The following is a 16,559-nucleotide window of genomic DNA, read 5'->3' on the forward strand; positions in this document are numbered from 1 at the left end:
ATGTTTCATCTGCTTCTGTATACCTAAAGAAATTGGGTTGGACTGTGAAAAGATGTCTTATTTCATGTTCAATATAGAACAAAATTTCCGAACTATCATACAGGCTCTGTCCTGATGGGAGTGCTCTTTCTTCTGAAGTTCTTGATGAGGCTGTGATTTGATTTGTAACATATGTATTCACCTTGTGAGCATAGTTTGCATGTGTCATCAGTTTATGATCATTGGTTAATAAACTGGGCAGACCCTTTTCCTGCAAAATTGCAAATCTCTCTGTAAAAGCATTTATTTCTCCTTGCATCTCTTGGCACTTTCTTTCCAGATTTTGTATGAAATTCCTCATGGTCAGCACCTTTTTAACTGTCAAAATGGTGCCTGTCCTGTCCCTGATATCCAGTGCTTCTAATTCTTCACTGGTGTGGGTATTTAAAAAATATACTAACCTGTCGGCCTGTTCAGGCATATGTCCCAGTAAATTCCTGGCCTTTTGAATCTCTACCTGGGCTCGTACTATCAAGTCAATTTGCTCATGGATTGTTTGTATTGATCTCCATTGATCAGTGATGGATTGCCCAATATTAGTCCACAAGATCTTTTTAATTTCTGTTAGAGGTTTGTGAAGAGAAAGATCCTTTTCTAAGGATCTTACCTTGTTTTCCAATGCTTTTACCTCTCTTGTTCTTTCTGCCACAGTCATTTTTGATTTGTCATAACTTACTTCTAATTTTGCCAATTTCTCTTTGGCATCCTTTAACTCTGATACTTGGAGTTTTAAATCCTCCATGGATTTCATTAGCTGTTCTATGGTCATGCTGGTACCTGGTATTGTTGTTGTTGCTGTTGCTGGGGCGCCTGCTATGACCTCTGTTGTTGAAGTGTGGACTGTGGGAGGTATTGTTGTTGTAGCTGTAGGAGGAGCAGTTGTGCTTGTTGGAGTTGTTTCTGGTGGCTGGGAGGTCGACTCTCCCTACTTTTCTTTCATTGCTTTCTCCAATGCCTGCTTTGTTTCTGATAACCTCTGATTCATCCTCATTAACAAGTTCATCATGTCCTCCTCCTCTTTTTGCTGCACAATTTCTGAAGTTTGTGGATGCATAGTAATAGGCAGCTTCAATTGTTTCTTGAGGGCAACAATTTCCTCTTCCTTCTTCTTTATCAGTGCTTTTATTCCCTTGGCATCCTTGGGATCATATCCTAGCTCTGATAATTTCTTCCAAGGATTTGATCCTGTTATCCTTGGCTAATGAAGAGGCCTTTTCCAACTCTAATTGGGCAGAGGTGTTGTGCAATGAATTCTACAATTTGTGAGCTAATAATGCCTTGTCTGCCAAGGTGGAGTACACCATTTCTCCGGTTTGCTTATGCAATTCAATCTGGTCCATTGGATGGATGTCTTTGGAGAGAACTTCCAGATTGGTCCTGATATAATCAGCAGCTGATTGTGGTTGCTGCATTTTAGGCTTAAAGTGACTGAGAGTAATCTTTCCTTCTTGAATGTCATATGCTGACATTAACCTTTGTTGATTAGTGGGAGCCATTCTTAGCAATTGATTATAAAGTTGAATTCTTATAGGCTCATTCTTTGCCTTTATCTCAGTGAATATTCTCTTGATGTCCGGGCCTTGCTTTCTTTGTGGCTTGGTGGATGTTACCTCCACACTATGCTGCTTTTATAGCTCTTGTTGGTATGAACTAGTTAATGTGTCCACAACTGGAGGAGTCTGTTGTTCAGTCATTCCCTCACCTCTTAGGCTGCCTGTTGTTTCCTCCAAAATTTCCTCTTCAGAGTGAGTATTTAACCTTTGCCTCTTTTCCCCTGGTTGTTCTGCTGGTCCACTGATAGGTGTGCCTTCTTCTCTATCTCTTTTCTTGCCTCTTTCCTCATTAAGAGGAGTTTGTAGCGCAGGGGTTTCAGGTGCCCTTATCTATGTTGAAGGGCCTTGCCCTTGACCTTGTTCCTTTGTTATAGCTGGCTGGTCTGTCATAGTGTCCTGCTCTATGTCTATTACTTCTTTTCCCTTTGCTGATCCTGTGCTGGCCTTTTGTGTGGGCTGCTGAGAAGTCCCGGCAAAAGATGTATCACCTCCTATGTGCTGAGGCAGCTTGAAGGATACCTGTCCAAAAGAGTCCAGGTCAAGCGTTTTTTCAAGCCCTTTCATGGATTTTTCCAATTTCTCTTCCTCAGTAATTTCTTCAACTAATGTGCCTTCTATCCATTCTTGTTGATTAGCATACAATTGAATCTTAGGGATCTTGTGATGAACGTATGGCGCCAAGTTGTTTTTGACTTTTCTATAACTTATAAAGTGATTGGGGTCATATGGTGCCCAATAGAAACTTTGTTTCAGCTTAAGTTGCTCCCCTAAAATCTTATCAGCCTCCTCCCAGGCTTCCCTTTTATTGAAGACAAATGGGCCCAATTGATTTCTTATTTTTAGCTGTGCCTTTTTCTTAGCACTGCAGAAGTGGGTTATGTATGCATGGATAAACTGCCTGAAATACTCCAGGGAAAACAGTCTCATAGGCACAAATTTGGGTAGCTTGTAGGGGCACAATTCACAACCATATATTCTTATTTCAGTGTTATTTTGGTAAAGGTACCAGTCACCTATACTGTAGTTTTTTGATAACTGTAAAATTTTCTGCATTTCACTAGAGAGTCTGGTAGGGGGAGTTTCCAACAATAAATAAGAGGTTGGATGTATAAAGAGGTCAATGAATTCATAGTAAGTGTAAGGAGAGTTATGGACTTCATGGAATACTGATTTCCAGAAGATTACAGACCTTCACTCTCCTTTGAAATCCAATTTTTTAATAGGAAATTGAAAACTATCTGGTTGATAGTACAACAACAAATGATATATGTATGATGTGTATTTGAATACTCCTTCCCTGTCCAGGCTCATGAATTGCTCATGGATCTTATCAGCTATGAAGGTGGCATAATCATATTTGACAGCAAGGCGCTGTCCTGGAGTAAACATGGATAGCAAAACTAATGTGGTCTCATCAACATGCTCACTTTTTTTAAATCCTAAGATGTAGGATATCATGTCTATAATGAATCTTCCTGCCTCAGTGAACCAAGCATGCACATATGGGGGTGGGCCTCTATGCTGGCAATTTGGTCTCATGAACAATTGAGTTAATCTGGTTATCTCTGAGCTGGGCAATTTGGCACCTTGGTCAAGCAAAAGTCCCATGGAAAGAGGAGTCAGAGGTTGAGTGGGCCTGAAGTGTAGCATTTCATTTATGGATTCAGGGGTGATGTAAAAGAGGACATTTCCAGAAGGGGACATAACTGCTCTTTGAGTGGGCTCATAATTGGCATGGCATTGGTGGATGAGGTCAGGGAATACATTCACTGAAGGGAGGTAGTACATGGGCATGTTGGACTCCCAAATTCCATAGACATCAGTATTGCTGCGGTAGCTATTCCTAATTTCACAAAATTCTTGGAGATGAGGCTTGTCACCAATTAAGTCATTAATCTGGAAATCCCTGTCAGCTAAAGGTATCCATTCCAGTTCTTTGTGTGGAGCATTGAGAGGTGCAACATTCAGGGCCACTGGAGCCTCCATTGCTCAACTATCTGCGATTTTTCAATTTGGAATTTGGGTCTGTGTAGCAAAGGTAGATAAAACAATGGCTCAGGGGATTTTCTCAGGGAATTGCAGACTGAAGTCGATTCAAATTTTAACTTGCTGGGTGAATCTCACAGTGGAAAACGATGTTTGTATGGTTTTTCGGTAAAAATGGACAAAAACAGTGGCAATGGTGCACTAGTTGAAAGCAGTTTGACAAACTGAGCTTAAATTTGGGCATTTTTGGAAATTTTGTAGAGGCAAGTTAAAAACAGGGGCTTGGGAACAAGATTTAGGTAAATACCTATTTTTTATCGGCTCACTGTGTTTTTAGCTGTGGAAGTCAAGTTTTTTGCGGAAAATGGACAAAACAGGTATGGTTGGGGTTTATTTTTCAAGAGATATAGACTGAATTTGTTCGATTTTTGGTTCTACGAATGTAATTTAGAGAAAAAACCAGAAAAACACAGGGTTTGGAGGTAATGAAGTAAATACCTATGTTTTTGCCACACACACGAGAGTAATTGGTCGGTTGGACGATGATTTGTAGAGCAGGATGCTGGATTATGGTGGTCAAGGTGACGGACTGGAGTTATGGTGGCAAGTTCGTCGTGATTTGCATCCACAGGTTCCATAGGACAATGAATAGAAATGGATGAAAATGATCACTTTCACGGGTTTTTTTTAACAAAATTTGGCTTTACGGGCTTTTTGGCGCTTTTTTGTGATGACGTCATCATGACGTAATTTTTGTCATGTAGTGCGGTACGGAAGATGACGTGTCGGATGATGTGGTAGTCGACATGGAGGTGGTGGATGACGTGGGTGATGACATGGAGGTGACGTCACAGGATGACGTCATCGGGGGTTCAGTGAGGGCAGTAAATGGTATTCCCCGCATCGCTTTTGGGACAAAGGTTGTTTCGGGCGGAGGGAATGCGATGATATCGGGCGGGCGACATGCGTCCCGCAGTACGGCAGGAATACTGCTTTTACACGGGTGCTAATCATCGGCCATCGGACGGGTTCCGATATTGATGCGAGCCGTCCGATCTACGGGCCTTGATCCGACGGTTGACGGGTGACAGAGATGGCGGGTGTTTATTGCGCGAGGAGCCGGGTAATGGATCATGATTTAATTTGTATTGGGGGAATTCCTATTGGCTGTCGGGGGTTTAGATTATTGATTAACCAGGTGTTAATTAATTTTCAAATATTTTGCACGGGGAGGGTTGTCCATAAGGTTTTGGATAAACCTTGGACCCCCTTTAAACATTAATATATGGCTTATAACTAAGCCCAGGGCGGGATTTTTAAAATTTTGGGGTTTTTCTCATGTATTTTATATAGAACAGGGATGGGAAAAAATCTTATATAGGAGCTATATAATAAAGTCAATATGTTAATATGAGAAATATGTTTAAACAAAAAAGCGCTAAGTTAAAAGTGAGAAACTTAGGCTTAGGGAGATGAAAGGACACCAAGCTATGAAGTTCAGGAAACTTAGTATAATAGACAAAAGCATTTTTACACAAGAAATGTGTCTTTAATGTACTTAAGTAAAAACATAGCTTTACTTAGTCTTTTTCACGAAATGAAGTGAACTAGGAGCACTGAGCAGATCTCATTATCCTTGGAGGGAGGTTAGTGAGTGATTTTGGGAAAAGAGCGAGGGAAATTAGTCATGCTTTAGCTATTTTGTAGCCAAACCATTGTCATGATACTTTATGATCTCCATGAGATGAATCATCTTGAAATGACAAAATTGCTCATAAACCTACTTATGCAATATCAAAACTGCCTACCTAGCCTCTTACACCTAACATTTTTTCTTCTTTCTTGCTTGGGTGCATTTGAACTAGCAAACCTTGATTCTCTTCTTTTCTTTTAGCTGCAATCCTATCTAAGTCTGCCCTTATTTCTTCCAAGGGCTCAAATTTAGCTGTTGAGACCCCTTTTCTTCTCTACCTAGCTAATTACGTGACAAGATTGAACAGTTTGTACAGGTTTCATTCTCTATCTCTAAGACAAGTAAATTTAAATATGGACTTGGCCAAGATTAAGCTGTTTGGCCAGCCATCAACTGTGGCAAGAGTCAACAGTTGTACTCCATAAGCTCTTTGCAAAAATAGAATGGTAGTGGCTTTTTGGACTTGCACACTTTCCTGGTCCTTTCTTTGGGGTTCATTTCTTTCATTTTTTCCTTTGACCATTTTATTTTTCTTGCCCTTCGATTTTTCTTTTAGGGCACACCTCTTTTCATTTTTTAATTTTTTGTTTTCTTGGAATATGGAACACCTTTGGAGCAAGCCAAAGGTTTGAACATATTAGGCCTTATCAATGTCAATCATGAAAAATGACACCTATTGGTATAGGAACCTAACATGTGGCTAGATGAGCCCATCACCATCACGGACCACTTAATCCATCGCATTACCTCGCTTCTGTGCAAAGGAGAGGACCCCGTAGACATCTCGGAGGGGAAAAGTAGCTATTTGGCCATCGCGGAGGTCATGAAGAAGAAATACAATATGGAGAAGAAGAAAAGGGGCTACACCATATCCACCATCAACAACAAAGAAGTTAAAGTGGCGACCCAGATACTGGAAGGCAAGCCCATCTAGAAGTGCCGCGCGGACGAGGTGCCCATGCCGATGGTTACACTTGCTGAGCAGTGTGCGGAGTGGGTCCAGTTTAACTGGTTTGAGTTCCTATGCGAAGAGTTCCTAGAAAATTGCCACGAGGCCCAGGAGCAAGGAAGAATGTTCCACTATGCATGGCTTCTGCTGTCCATAGTGCTGGTGGCAGGAGAATTACCAGAGGACAGCCAGTTCCCCATAATTGACAGTGATCTATCGGGAGCCGCGAAGCACGCTTTTCTGTGGGCCACGAAAGATGCGAACCGGATCCGTGATAGCAAAATATTATGGGTGTTCATGGAAATGAACATCAAAATGGGGATTAACTGCAAGCCGTAGTTATCAACCAACGTCTACAACAACTTGTAAAGTTTTTCAGAATTTAAAGCTGACTTCCACAACATATATATCAGAGCACGCAAGGACCCAGCCGAGAAATGGAGTGAGCTATCCTGCATGGCCACAAATGATGTAATTTTTGATGTACTGGAGACATGGAATATAGAGTGGCATGCCCCAGACATCGCAGCATTGGAGAAATCTGTGGTGCAGAAGAAGAAAGAGGAGGCCAAGCTGCACATGGCACAGTTGGCAGAAAAGAGAAGACAAGAAGCAGTGGCAACAAAAGCGTAGGAGGAATGGGACACTGTGCAGATAGCAGCCAAATAGGCAAAGGCCGCAGCAATAGTAGAACAAGAGGCGGTCGAGAAGGCGTGCGAGGGCCAAAAGTCATCTTCACATGGGCAACAGAAAGATATGGAAACAAAGGAAGAAGAGGGCGGCGTGAACCCACATACAACGTCCACACTATTGAAGTGCCAGCGCTCGAGTGAGCGGATAGGGCTGCACAAGAAGGTGAAAGCATCCAAGATGTCGATCGACCTGATCATTTTTACTAAAGGTGATCTGCACGACATAGGCGAGATAGTGCGTGACGTGACCACTGAGGCCCTCCAGAATTTCACGGAGGAGAATCAGACTGTGTTAGGGGCCCTTAGAGCATAGATTCAGGAGTTGTAGTTGCGCACTCCTCAGGCTACTACCCTTTCGACCAGCCTCACAGTAGGGACGACTACAGTGGAGCAAATGCAGTGCGCTCGGACAACAAACACAATAGTGCTGCTTGAATGGGCACTGGTTACAACAAATGAGGCCTACGATTAGCGCACTCAAAGATATTGTGATCAACATGGTTGCACTCTCGTGGGAGATGCTATATGTTCTACAGGATGGGATTACTGCAAAACTGCGAGCTAGGGAGAGCCGCGCGCTGCAAGTGTTGAGCGAGCAAAAGATAAACATGGAGTAGTTGAGCTTGCAGCACGATGAAGTTGTGTCACAGTACAGGCAGATGGTATAGGTACTGGAAGAAGCTTGTCAGATGGTTCCTGAGCTGGCCATCCCAGGAAACGCACCAGTAGAGGTGCGCATCCACAGACTAGCAGCAGAGGTGCGCGAGAAGAAATGAGTAAGGTTTGGCTGGAGCTGAACCTTCAAATAGAAGAGCTGTGGTTCAAGGCACAACTTTCTACCCCTCCAAAGGTAAGAGAACAATGCGCCAACACTATTACAGCGGGGATGGAAGAGATCAACAGTGCAGTAAGGGACTGCACCAGAATGTAAGAAGAGACATTTGAGGTCCTCACTAACCTACAAGAGGACCCTAACATCCAGGGCTTAGAGATAGAGGCGCGTGAGATCCAACAACAATACGACAATGTCAGAGGGACCGCATAGACAGTGGCCCTCACTCAAAGGCTCGCGTGAATGCAATAGGCCAAAGCGCTGAAAGAGCAGGTGGATGCAGAACAACACAGAGAAGCAGTCTTGAAGGCACACGTTCAGCCTTGGATCGACGAGGCCTTCGTCATTACAACAATAATTGAAGGCAAGCTTGCGCAAATGCAAGGGATGCGGGAACAAGTCTAGGGAAGCAGTTCTGACACCGTGGTCTCGGAACAGCGGGTACAGGAGATTCAGTAGACAGTTGCTCATTGCGTTGCCGACCTTGTAGCGGTTCGAGCAGAGTTGGAGGGACTCAGCGTGAAGATCTCCGCACCAACAAAGTGACTCAAGGGCGAGTCCAAATGTTTTTTTTTGGGGCCTGTTGGGCGTGGAATCCCCCCATGGCATGTTTTGGGGTTTAAAGCCCAGGTTTGGACCAAGTCTATTGTAAAGACTCCGTGATTTGTGGGTGCGGAGTGCGAAGTCATAATAGAGTCACAGGGTTATCCACCCTTGTTTTTGTAATGTAATGTCAGTTTGAAAAATCTATCCATGGTCCACGGACCATGGGACTGTATAAATAGAGCGATGATCTAAGTGTAGAAAACAGTTAATCAAATCCAAGCATCGTAAGTCTAAGGAATTGATTGAGAAGAAGTGTAAGTTGTGTCTTTGGGTCATAGAGTAGGAGAAGGCTCTGTAGCTGTGTGTTTAGAGGCCTAGTAGTCTGCAGTTGAGTGCGCGGCCCACCATAGCTGAGTGCGCAGACCCCCGCAGCTAAGTGCGCGGACCCCTTCAGCTGAGTGCGCAGGGCAGGTTGAGTCTGTAACCATTGGAAGCATTAATAAAGAGAATTTATATAATATTTTTGTGTACCTTTTCCTGTTTTATGTATTATTGGGTATGAATTGCAAGTTTACTGTTTATTTGTTGCGCGAACTCATATGAATGTGCTGTATAAATAAATATAACATAAGGCATCCATTTACACGAAGATAACTAACTGGTGTAAGAAGATAAGTAAGATCTCGAGTGTGACTTAGCGGGATAGTGCAGAGCACTGCTCCAGTAGCGCGGGAGCCCCAAAGCCCCTTGTTAGGGCTACGTGAAGGCAAATATATTAGGGCACGAAGGCCAGGGAATAGCGCGCAAGGACTAGCAGTTGGACCGAATCAACTCCTCAGATATCTCAAGGGTGCGAAACCTAGTTCCAGCACCCCCCCCATACTACTTTGGGTGAGACCTCAGTCCGCGCTCTGCAGACTGTTGCCGAAAGGGCCAGTAGTACAGGGATTTTTTTGGCTAATTAACTTCGAACCTGGGTCAGGCCCCAACAAGCCAACACATTTGTTGTCAACCATGGTCAACCATGTTTATTTTAGGGTTTATAATATTTATCATAGGGTTTATATACCTTCTGTTTATAATATTTATCCCCTGGATTTAATATTATTTCTTTGGGTTTATAATACCTTGGTTTTTTAATATTAATATCTTGGGTTTATTATTTCCTTGGGTTTGTAATATTTATCTTACGGTTTATATAGCATGGGTTTACAACATGGTCCAACATCGCATTGTGACAAGGATTGTCTCAATATGGAAATCAACCATGGTCAACCATGTTTATTTTAGTGTTTACAATATTTATCTTAGGGCTTATATACATCGTGTTTAAAATATTAGTCCATTGGGTTTCATATTATTCTTGTGGGTTCATAATCCCTTGGGGTTTTAGTATTAATACCTTGGGTTTATTATTCCCTTGGATTTATAATATCAATCGTGGTTAACCATGATCAATCATATCCAACCATGATTGAATGTTGCATGGTGAAAATAATTGTCTCAATATGAAAATCAACCATGGTCAACTGTGGTCCAATGTCGCATTACGACAAAATTGTCTCGATATGAAAATCAATCCTAGTCAACCATGGTCCAATGTTGCATTTTGACAATAATTTTCTCAATACGAAGATCCACCATGGTCAAACATATTTATTTTAGGGTTTAGAATATTTATCTTAGTGTTTATATATCTTGTGTTTATAAATTTTTATCCCTTGGGTTTTTAGAATTAATCCCTAGGGTGTATTATTCCCTCAGGTTTATAATATCGATCATGGTCAACCATGTTTTATAAATTCAATCATGGTCAACCATCGTCAACCATTTTTTATAAACTCAATCATGGTAAACCATGATTAATCATGGTTAGCCATGCTCCTACATCGTATTGTGACAAAGATTGTCTCAATATGAAAATCAATCATTGTCTCAACCATGGTCCAATGTCGCATTATGACAAAGATTGTTTCAATATGATAATCATGGTCAACCATGGTCGAATGTCGCATTGTGACAAATATTATATTGATATGAAAATCAAGCATGGTTAACCATGGTCAACCTTGGTCCAACGTCGCATTGTGAAAAGGATTTATCTTAGGGTCTATATACCTTAGTTTTATAATATTTATCCCTTTAGTTTAATATTATTCCCTTGGGTTTATAATGCCTTGGGTTTTTAATATTATTCCCTTGGGTTTATAATATTTATCTTAGGTTTTATATACCTTGGGTTTATAATATTAATCTCTTGGGTTTAATATTATCCCCTTGGGTTTATGATACAATGGGGTTTTAGAATTAATTACTTGGGTTATACTATCAATCCCATGGGTTTATCAACCCCTTGGTACAACACCACATCGTGATAATTGTGGCAATCCATGGTCAACCATGGTCCAACGCCGCATTGTGAGAAATATTGTCCCAATATGAAAATCAACCATCCTCATTTATTATGGTTTTTCCAGTCACATTGTGACAAAGATTGTATCTTTTTCAAACATTACATTGTGACAACCATGGTCATTCATGATCAACCATGATCCAACGTCGTATTGTGACAAAGATTGTCTTAATATAAAAATAAACCATGGTCAACCATGTCAAACCATTATCAGACCATTATTCAACGTCACATTGTGCTAAATGTTGTCTCAATATGAGAATCAATCATGGTCAACCATAGTCCAGTGTCGAATTGTGACAAAGATTGTGTCACTATGAAAATAATTTTTGGTCAACCATGGTCAACCTATTTATTTTTCAGTTTATAATATCTATCTTAGGGTTTATATGTCTTGGGTTTATAATAGCCTTATCTCAATATGAAAATTAATCATGGTCAACCATGGTCCAATGTCACATTGTGATAAAGATTGTCTTAATATGAAAATCAATCATGATCAACCATGGTCTAATACCTTTATAATATTTATCTTAGGTTTTATAATATTTATCCCTTGGGTTTAATATTATTCCTGTGTGTTTTTAATATTAATTTCTTGGGTTTATTATTTCCTTCGGTTTATAATATATATCTTAGGGTTTATATACCTACAGTTTATAATATTACTCCCTTGGGTTTATAATACCTTGGCATTTTATAATTAATCCCTTGGGTTTATGTTATCAATCCCTTGGTGCAACGTCACATTGTGACAACCATGGTCATCCATGGAAAACCATTATCCAATGTCGCATTCTAAAAAATGTTGTCTCAATATGAAAATCAATCATGGTAAACCATAGTCCAATGTCGCATTGTGACAAAGATTGTGTCACTATGAAAATCTTCTATGGTCAACCATGTTTATTTTTCAGTTTATAATATTTATCTTACAATTTATATACCTTGGGTTTATAACAGGCTTTTCTCAATATGAAAATCAATCATGGTCAACCATGGTGCAATGTTGCATTGTGATAAAGATTCTCTCAATATGAAAGTCAACCATGATCAACCAAGGTCCAATACCTTTGTAATATTTATCTTAGGGTTTATAATATTTATCCCTTGGGTTTATAATATTTATCTTAGGGTTTATATACCTTAGGTTTATAATATTAATCACTTGGGTTTAATATTATTCCTTTGGGTTTATAATACCTTAGGGTTTTAGAATTAATCCTTTGGGTTTATACTATCAATCCCTTGGGTTTATTAATAGAAGTTTTTATACCTATTTGGTTTATCAATCCCTTTGTGCAACTTCACATTGTGGCAACCATGGTCATCCATGTTCAATCATGGTCTAATGTCGTATTGTGGGAAAGATTATCTCAACATGAAAATCAACCATGGTCATCCATGTTCAATCATGGTCTAATGTCGTATTGTGGGAAAGATTATCTCAACATGAAAATCAACCATGGTCAACCATTTATATTGTAGGTTTTATGGTCACATTATAACAAATATTGTCTCTTGGTCCAACATCGCATTGTGACAACCATGGTCATCCATGGTCAACCATGGTCCAATGTCATATTGTGACAAAGATTGTCTCTATATGAATATCAACTATGTTCAACCATGGAAAACCATTGTCCAACGTCACATTGTGCCAAAGGTTGTCTCAATATGAAAATCAATCATGGTCAACCATAGTCCAATAGCGCATTATGACGAAGATTATGTCAAAATGAAAATCATTTGTGGTCAACCATGTTTATTTTCAGGTTTATAATATTTATCTTAGGGTTTAAATAGCTTAGGTTTATACTAGACTTTTCTCAATATAAAAATCAGTCATGGTCAACCATGGTCCAGTGTCGCATTCAGACAAAGACTATCTTAATATGAAAATCAATCATGATCAACCATGCTCCAACATCACAATGTGACAAAGAATGTCTTGACATTACAATAAATGATGGTCAACCATGGTCACATTGCGACAAAGATTGTCTCTTGGTCCAACTTCACATTTTGACAACCATGGTCATTCATGGTCAACCATGGTTTAACGCCACATTGTGACAAAGATTGTCTCAATATGAAAATCAACCATAACCAACCATTTTCTAATGACACGTTGTGAGAAATATTGCCTTAATATGAAAATAATTTGTGGTCAACCATGTTTATTTTAGGGTTTATAATATTTATCTTAGGGTTTATATACCTTGGGTTTATAATATTTATCACCTGGGTTTAAGATTATTCCCTTGGGTTTCTAATCTCTTGGGCTTATAATCCCTTGGGTTTTTAATATTAATCTCTTGGGTTTATTACTCCCTTGGATTTATAATATTTTTCTTAGGGTTTATATACCTTGGGTTTATAATATTAATCCTGTGGGTTTAATATTATTTTCTTGGGTTTATAATACCTTAGGGTTTTAGAGTTAATCCCTTGGGGTTATATTATTAATCCCTTGGGTTTACCAATCGAAGCATTCATATCCCTTAGGTTTACCAATCGAAGCATTCATATCCCTTGGGTTTATCAATCCCTTGGTCCAACGTCACATTGTTACAACCATGGTCATCCATGGTCAACCATGACCCAATGTCGCATTGTGAGAAAGATTATCTCAATATGAAAATCAACCATGGTAAATCATGGTTAACCATGTTTATTATAAGATTTATAATATTCGTTATTTATTATTAATATTTTTAGTAACAATATTTTTGTTAGTATTATTATTTATTAGTAATAATGAAAACGATAATATTCTTAGTATTATTTAATTATTTAATAAATTTAAATTATTTAATTTAATTGTTAATTATTTATTAATAATTAACTATTAATAATCAATTATTATTATTAAATATTTAATTATTATTACTAATTAATTAATTAAATAATCATTATTATTATTAATTATCTATTAATAATCAATTAATATTATTAACTATTTAATTATTATTACTAATTAATTAATTATTAATTATTAATAATTATGGTGTTTATGGTCATTGTGACAAAGATTGTATCTTTGTCAAACGTTACATTGTGACAACCATGGTCAGCCATGCTTGTTTTTTGGTTTATAATATCTATCTTAGGCTTTATATATCTTGGGTTTATAATAGGTTTTCCTCAATATGAAAAATAATCATGGTAAACCATGGTCCAATGTCGCATTGCGATAAATATTGTCTCAATATGAAAATCAACCATGGCCCAATACCTTTATAATATTTATCTTAGGGTTTATAATATTTATCCTTTAGGTTTAATATTATTCCCTTGGGTTTATAATCCTTGGCTTTTTAATATTAATCTCTTGGGTTTATTATTTCCTTGGGTTTATAATATTTATCTTAGGGATTATATACCTTGGGTTTATAATTGCGCCGTAAGGCGTTTCCTTTTGAAATGAATTGCCCCAGCCGATGACGTGTCCTATTGTTGACCGTGGATTTGTGATTTAGACGATTGAACGAAATTTGGTCGTTGATCCTCAGACTGTCCTTTTGTCTCCCAACCCATTGGCCTCTCTGTCTTCAGAGTTATTTTTCAGATCTGATCTCTGTAGAGTTCGGACGGTGGTAGATTAAGCATTTCTTACTATCGAGCCTCGCATGGACACTGGAGGCCTTTCATACGATGGTCATGATTTTCACCAACTATGAACCCCATTGGCATTGCAATGGAGGGAAAACCCCAAAGGATTTCCTTTCCATGAAGCCAAGGTTCGAATCCTGCAGCCTGACGGGATCTATATGCTCCATGGATCGTGCCTCATGGGACTGGGACGGAGGCCCCGGGGTTTCAACGGTCTCCGAATGGGATCTCGTCTGCGGCCAGAAATAAAAAGTTGGGTTTCTGCAGTCTGCGTTCTTTGTCGGGTGTTTGCTTGGTAATTGATATTTTCAGCCCCTGTGCGCTTTTATATCTGACGGATGATCGCCATTAAGATTTTCTTTCAGTTTCTGATTTATTTTTTGATACAGGTGCAGGGATATTTGGGCATCTATCGGATTCTTCGCTGGGGCGTAAGGGTGTCCTGAAGTTGGTTTGCATCTGCAATGCCATTTTTGGTTTCTTGACGGTAATGTCACCGAATTTCTGGGTTTATTTAATTCTCCGTCTATTGACGGGAATTAGCAGTGGTGGCCTGGGGTTGTCGTCATTTGTCTTGGCGACGGAAGCCGTCGGACCATCCAAGAGAGGACCGGTTGGCATGTCGACTTTCTACTTCTTTTCTCTCGGCATAGCAGTGCTGCCGGCTCTGTCCTACTTTTCCGGCAACTGGAGATATCTGTACGTCGCGAGTTTGATTCCCTCGGCCTTGTATTGCATCTTCGTTTTGCCGTTCGTTTCGAAGTCCCCGCGATGGTACCTGGTGAAGGGAAGGCTGCAAGAAGCCATGGGCATCATGAGATCAATTGCGGCCAAGAACAGTAAATCGCTGCCTGTGCGAGTTTCTTTGGCCCTGGCAGGCGACAAACAGGATGCGGCGGACTCTGACGAGTCATCGGGAAGCCTTGTGGACGTTTTCCAGTCGCCTGTGATGCGGACCTGAATGGTTTTAATGGCGTTAATTTGGTTGGCCTGTGGAGTGGGCTACTATGGTTTGAGCCTAAACGTTGTAAATCTAAGTACCAATTTATACCTGAGCGTTTTCCTCAACGGAATCGCAGAAATGCCCGCCTTTGCCCTGACAGCGGTCATGTTAGAAAATTTCGGACGACGAGCAATGCTGGTCTCCACGATGCTGCTGAGCGGAGTGGCTTCTGTGTTAGGAGGCCTGATGTCGGCCCTACTCCATGTTCACAGTTCGAATCCCAACCGCACAATGGGCATGCCAAGCTGGGTTGCCGGGCGCATGCGGGGATTTCTGAGCGGCGTGCAGTTAGCATGTGGCGTGGTAGCAATATTCGACATGGCGGGGACTTATAATTTGATATATATATACACATGCGAGCTGTTTCCAACAGTAGTGAGGAACGCAGCGCTCGGGCTGGCGAGCGAAGCGGGACAAATCGACGCCATAATCGCTCCGCTGGTGGTGGTGATGGTAACTGTAAATCCTTCCCTGCCGTTTGCAATTATCGGCGTTTCGGGTATTGTGGGAGGGTTTCTGGCTTTCAAGCTTCCCGAGACTTTGCATCGCCCTCTGTATGAAACCATGGCAGCTTTGAAGCATGCAGAGCCCACTACCTGTGCTTAATTTAATTGTTTCAAAACACAGGAGAAACGATTTGATTCGTTGCTGAATCAAATCATTTGTTAATTTAGTTGGATCAAAGTACTTTTAGTTGGTAGAGATTCACTGAGGAGGGTAATTACATAAGAAAAGAGTTGAAAAGAGTTTTATTAGTGTTATTTTTTAGATTTTTGGTGTTGGAATTTGTTTGAAAATTTTGATTTGTGTTATTTAAACTGGTTTTTTGAGTGTATATATAAATTTAGTATTCTGAAAAATTTTAGGGTGTTTCTATTGTGAAGAAATTACCAATCAAAACTTGTGATTTGAATAAATTCCTAACAGACTTAGAGCAATTAAACTAAAAAAACCATAAACAAAACTTACAAAAAAAAATCTCACCAAAAGCAACTCCGATTTAAAAGTTTATTAGTATCTTTATCATATCATTGGTTTTAGTTATTCAACATAGGTGTCAGTGAATTTGCTTTTGACGAAATCAAACAAAATCACAATTTATTAATGAAATAAAATATTTACAACCCCACGACGATAAGGTTATTTGACTTGGCTTGGGAGAAATCAAACAAAATCACCCTTTATTAATAAAAAATAAGAAAAAAAATATCTATAACTCCATGAGGATATGTTTACAT

General features: G+C 39.7%; 1 pseudogene; it reads left to right on the forward strand.

The window, feature by feature from the left end:
- The first annotated feature begins 800 nt into the window (after positions 1 to 800).
- Positions 801 to 15,927, forward strand: LOC149256200 (organic cation/carnitine transporter 4-like; annotated as a pseudogene).
- The last annotated feature ends 632 nt before the right edge of the window (positions 15,928 to 16,559 follow it).

The sequence above is a fragment of the Pinus tabuliformis genome, chromosome 7 (genome assembly GCF_031772625.1).
Source record: "Pinus tabuliformis cultivar Carrire ecotype Pingquan chromosome 7, CPIR1, whole genome shotgun sequence".
NCBI lineage: Eukaryota > Viridiplantae > Streptophyta > Pinopsida > Pinales > Pinaceae > Pinus > Pinus tabuliformis.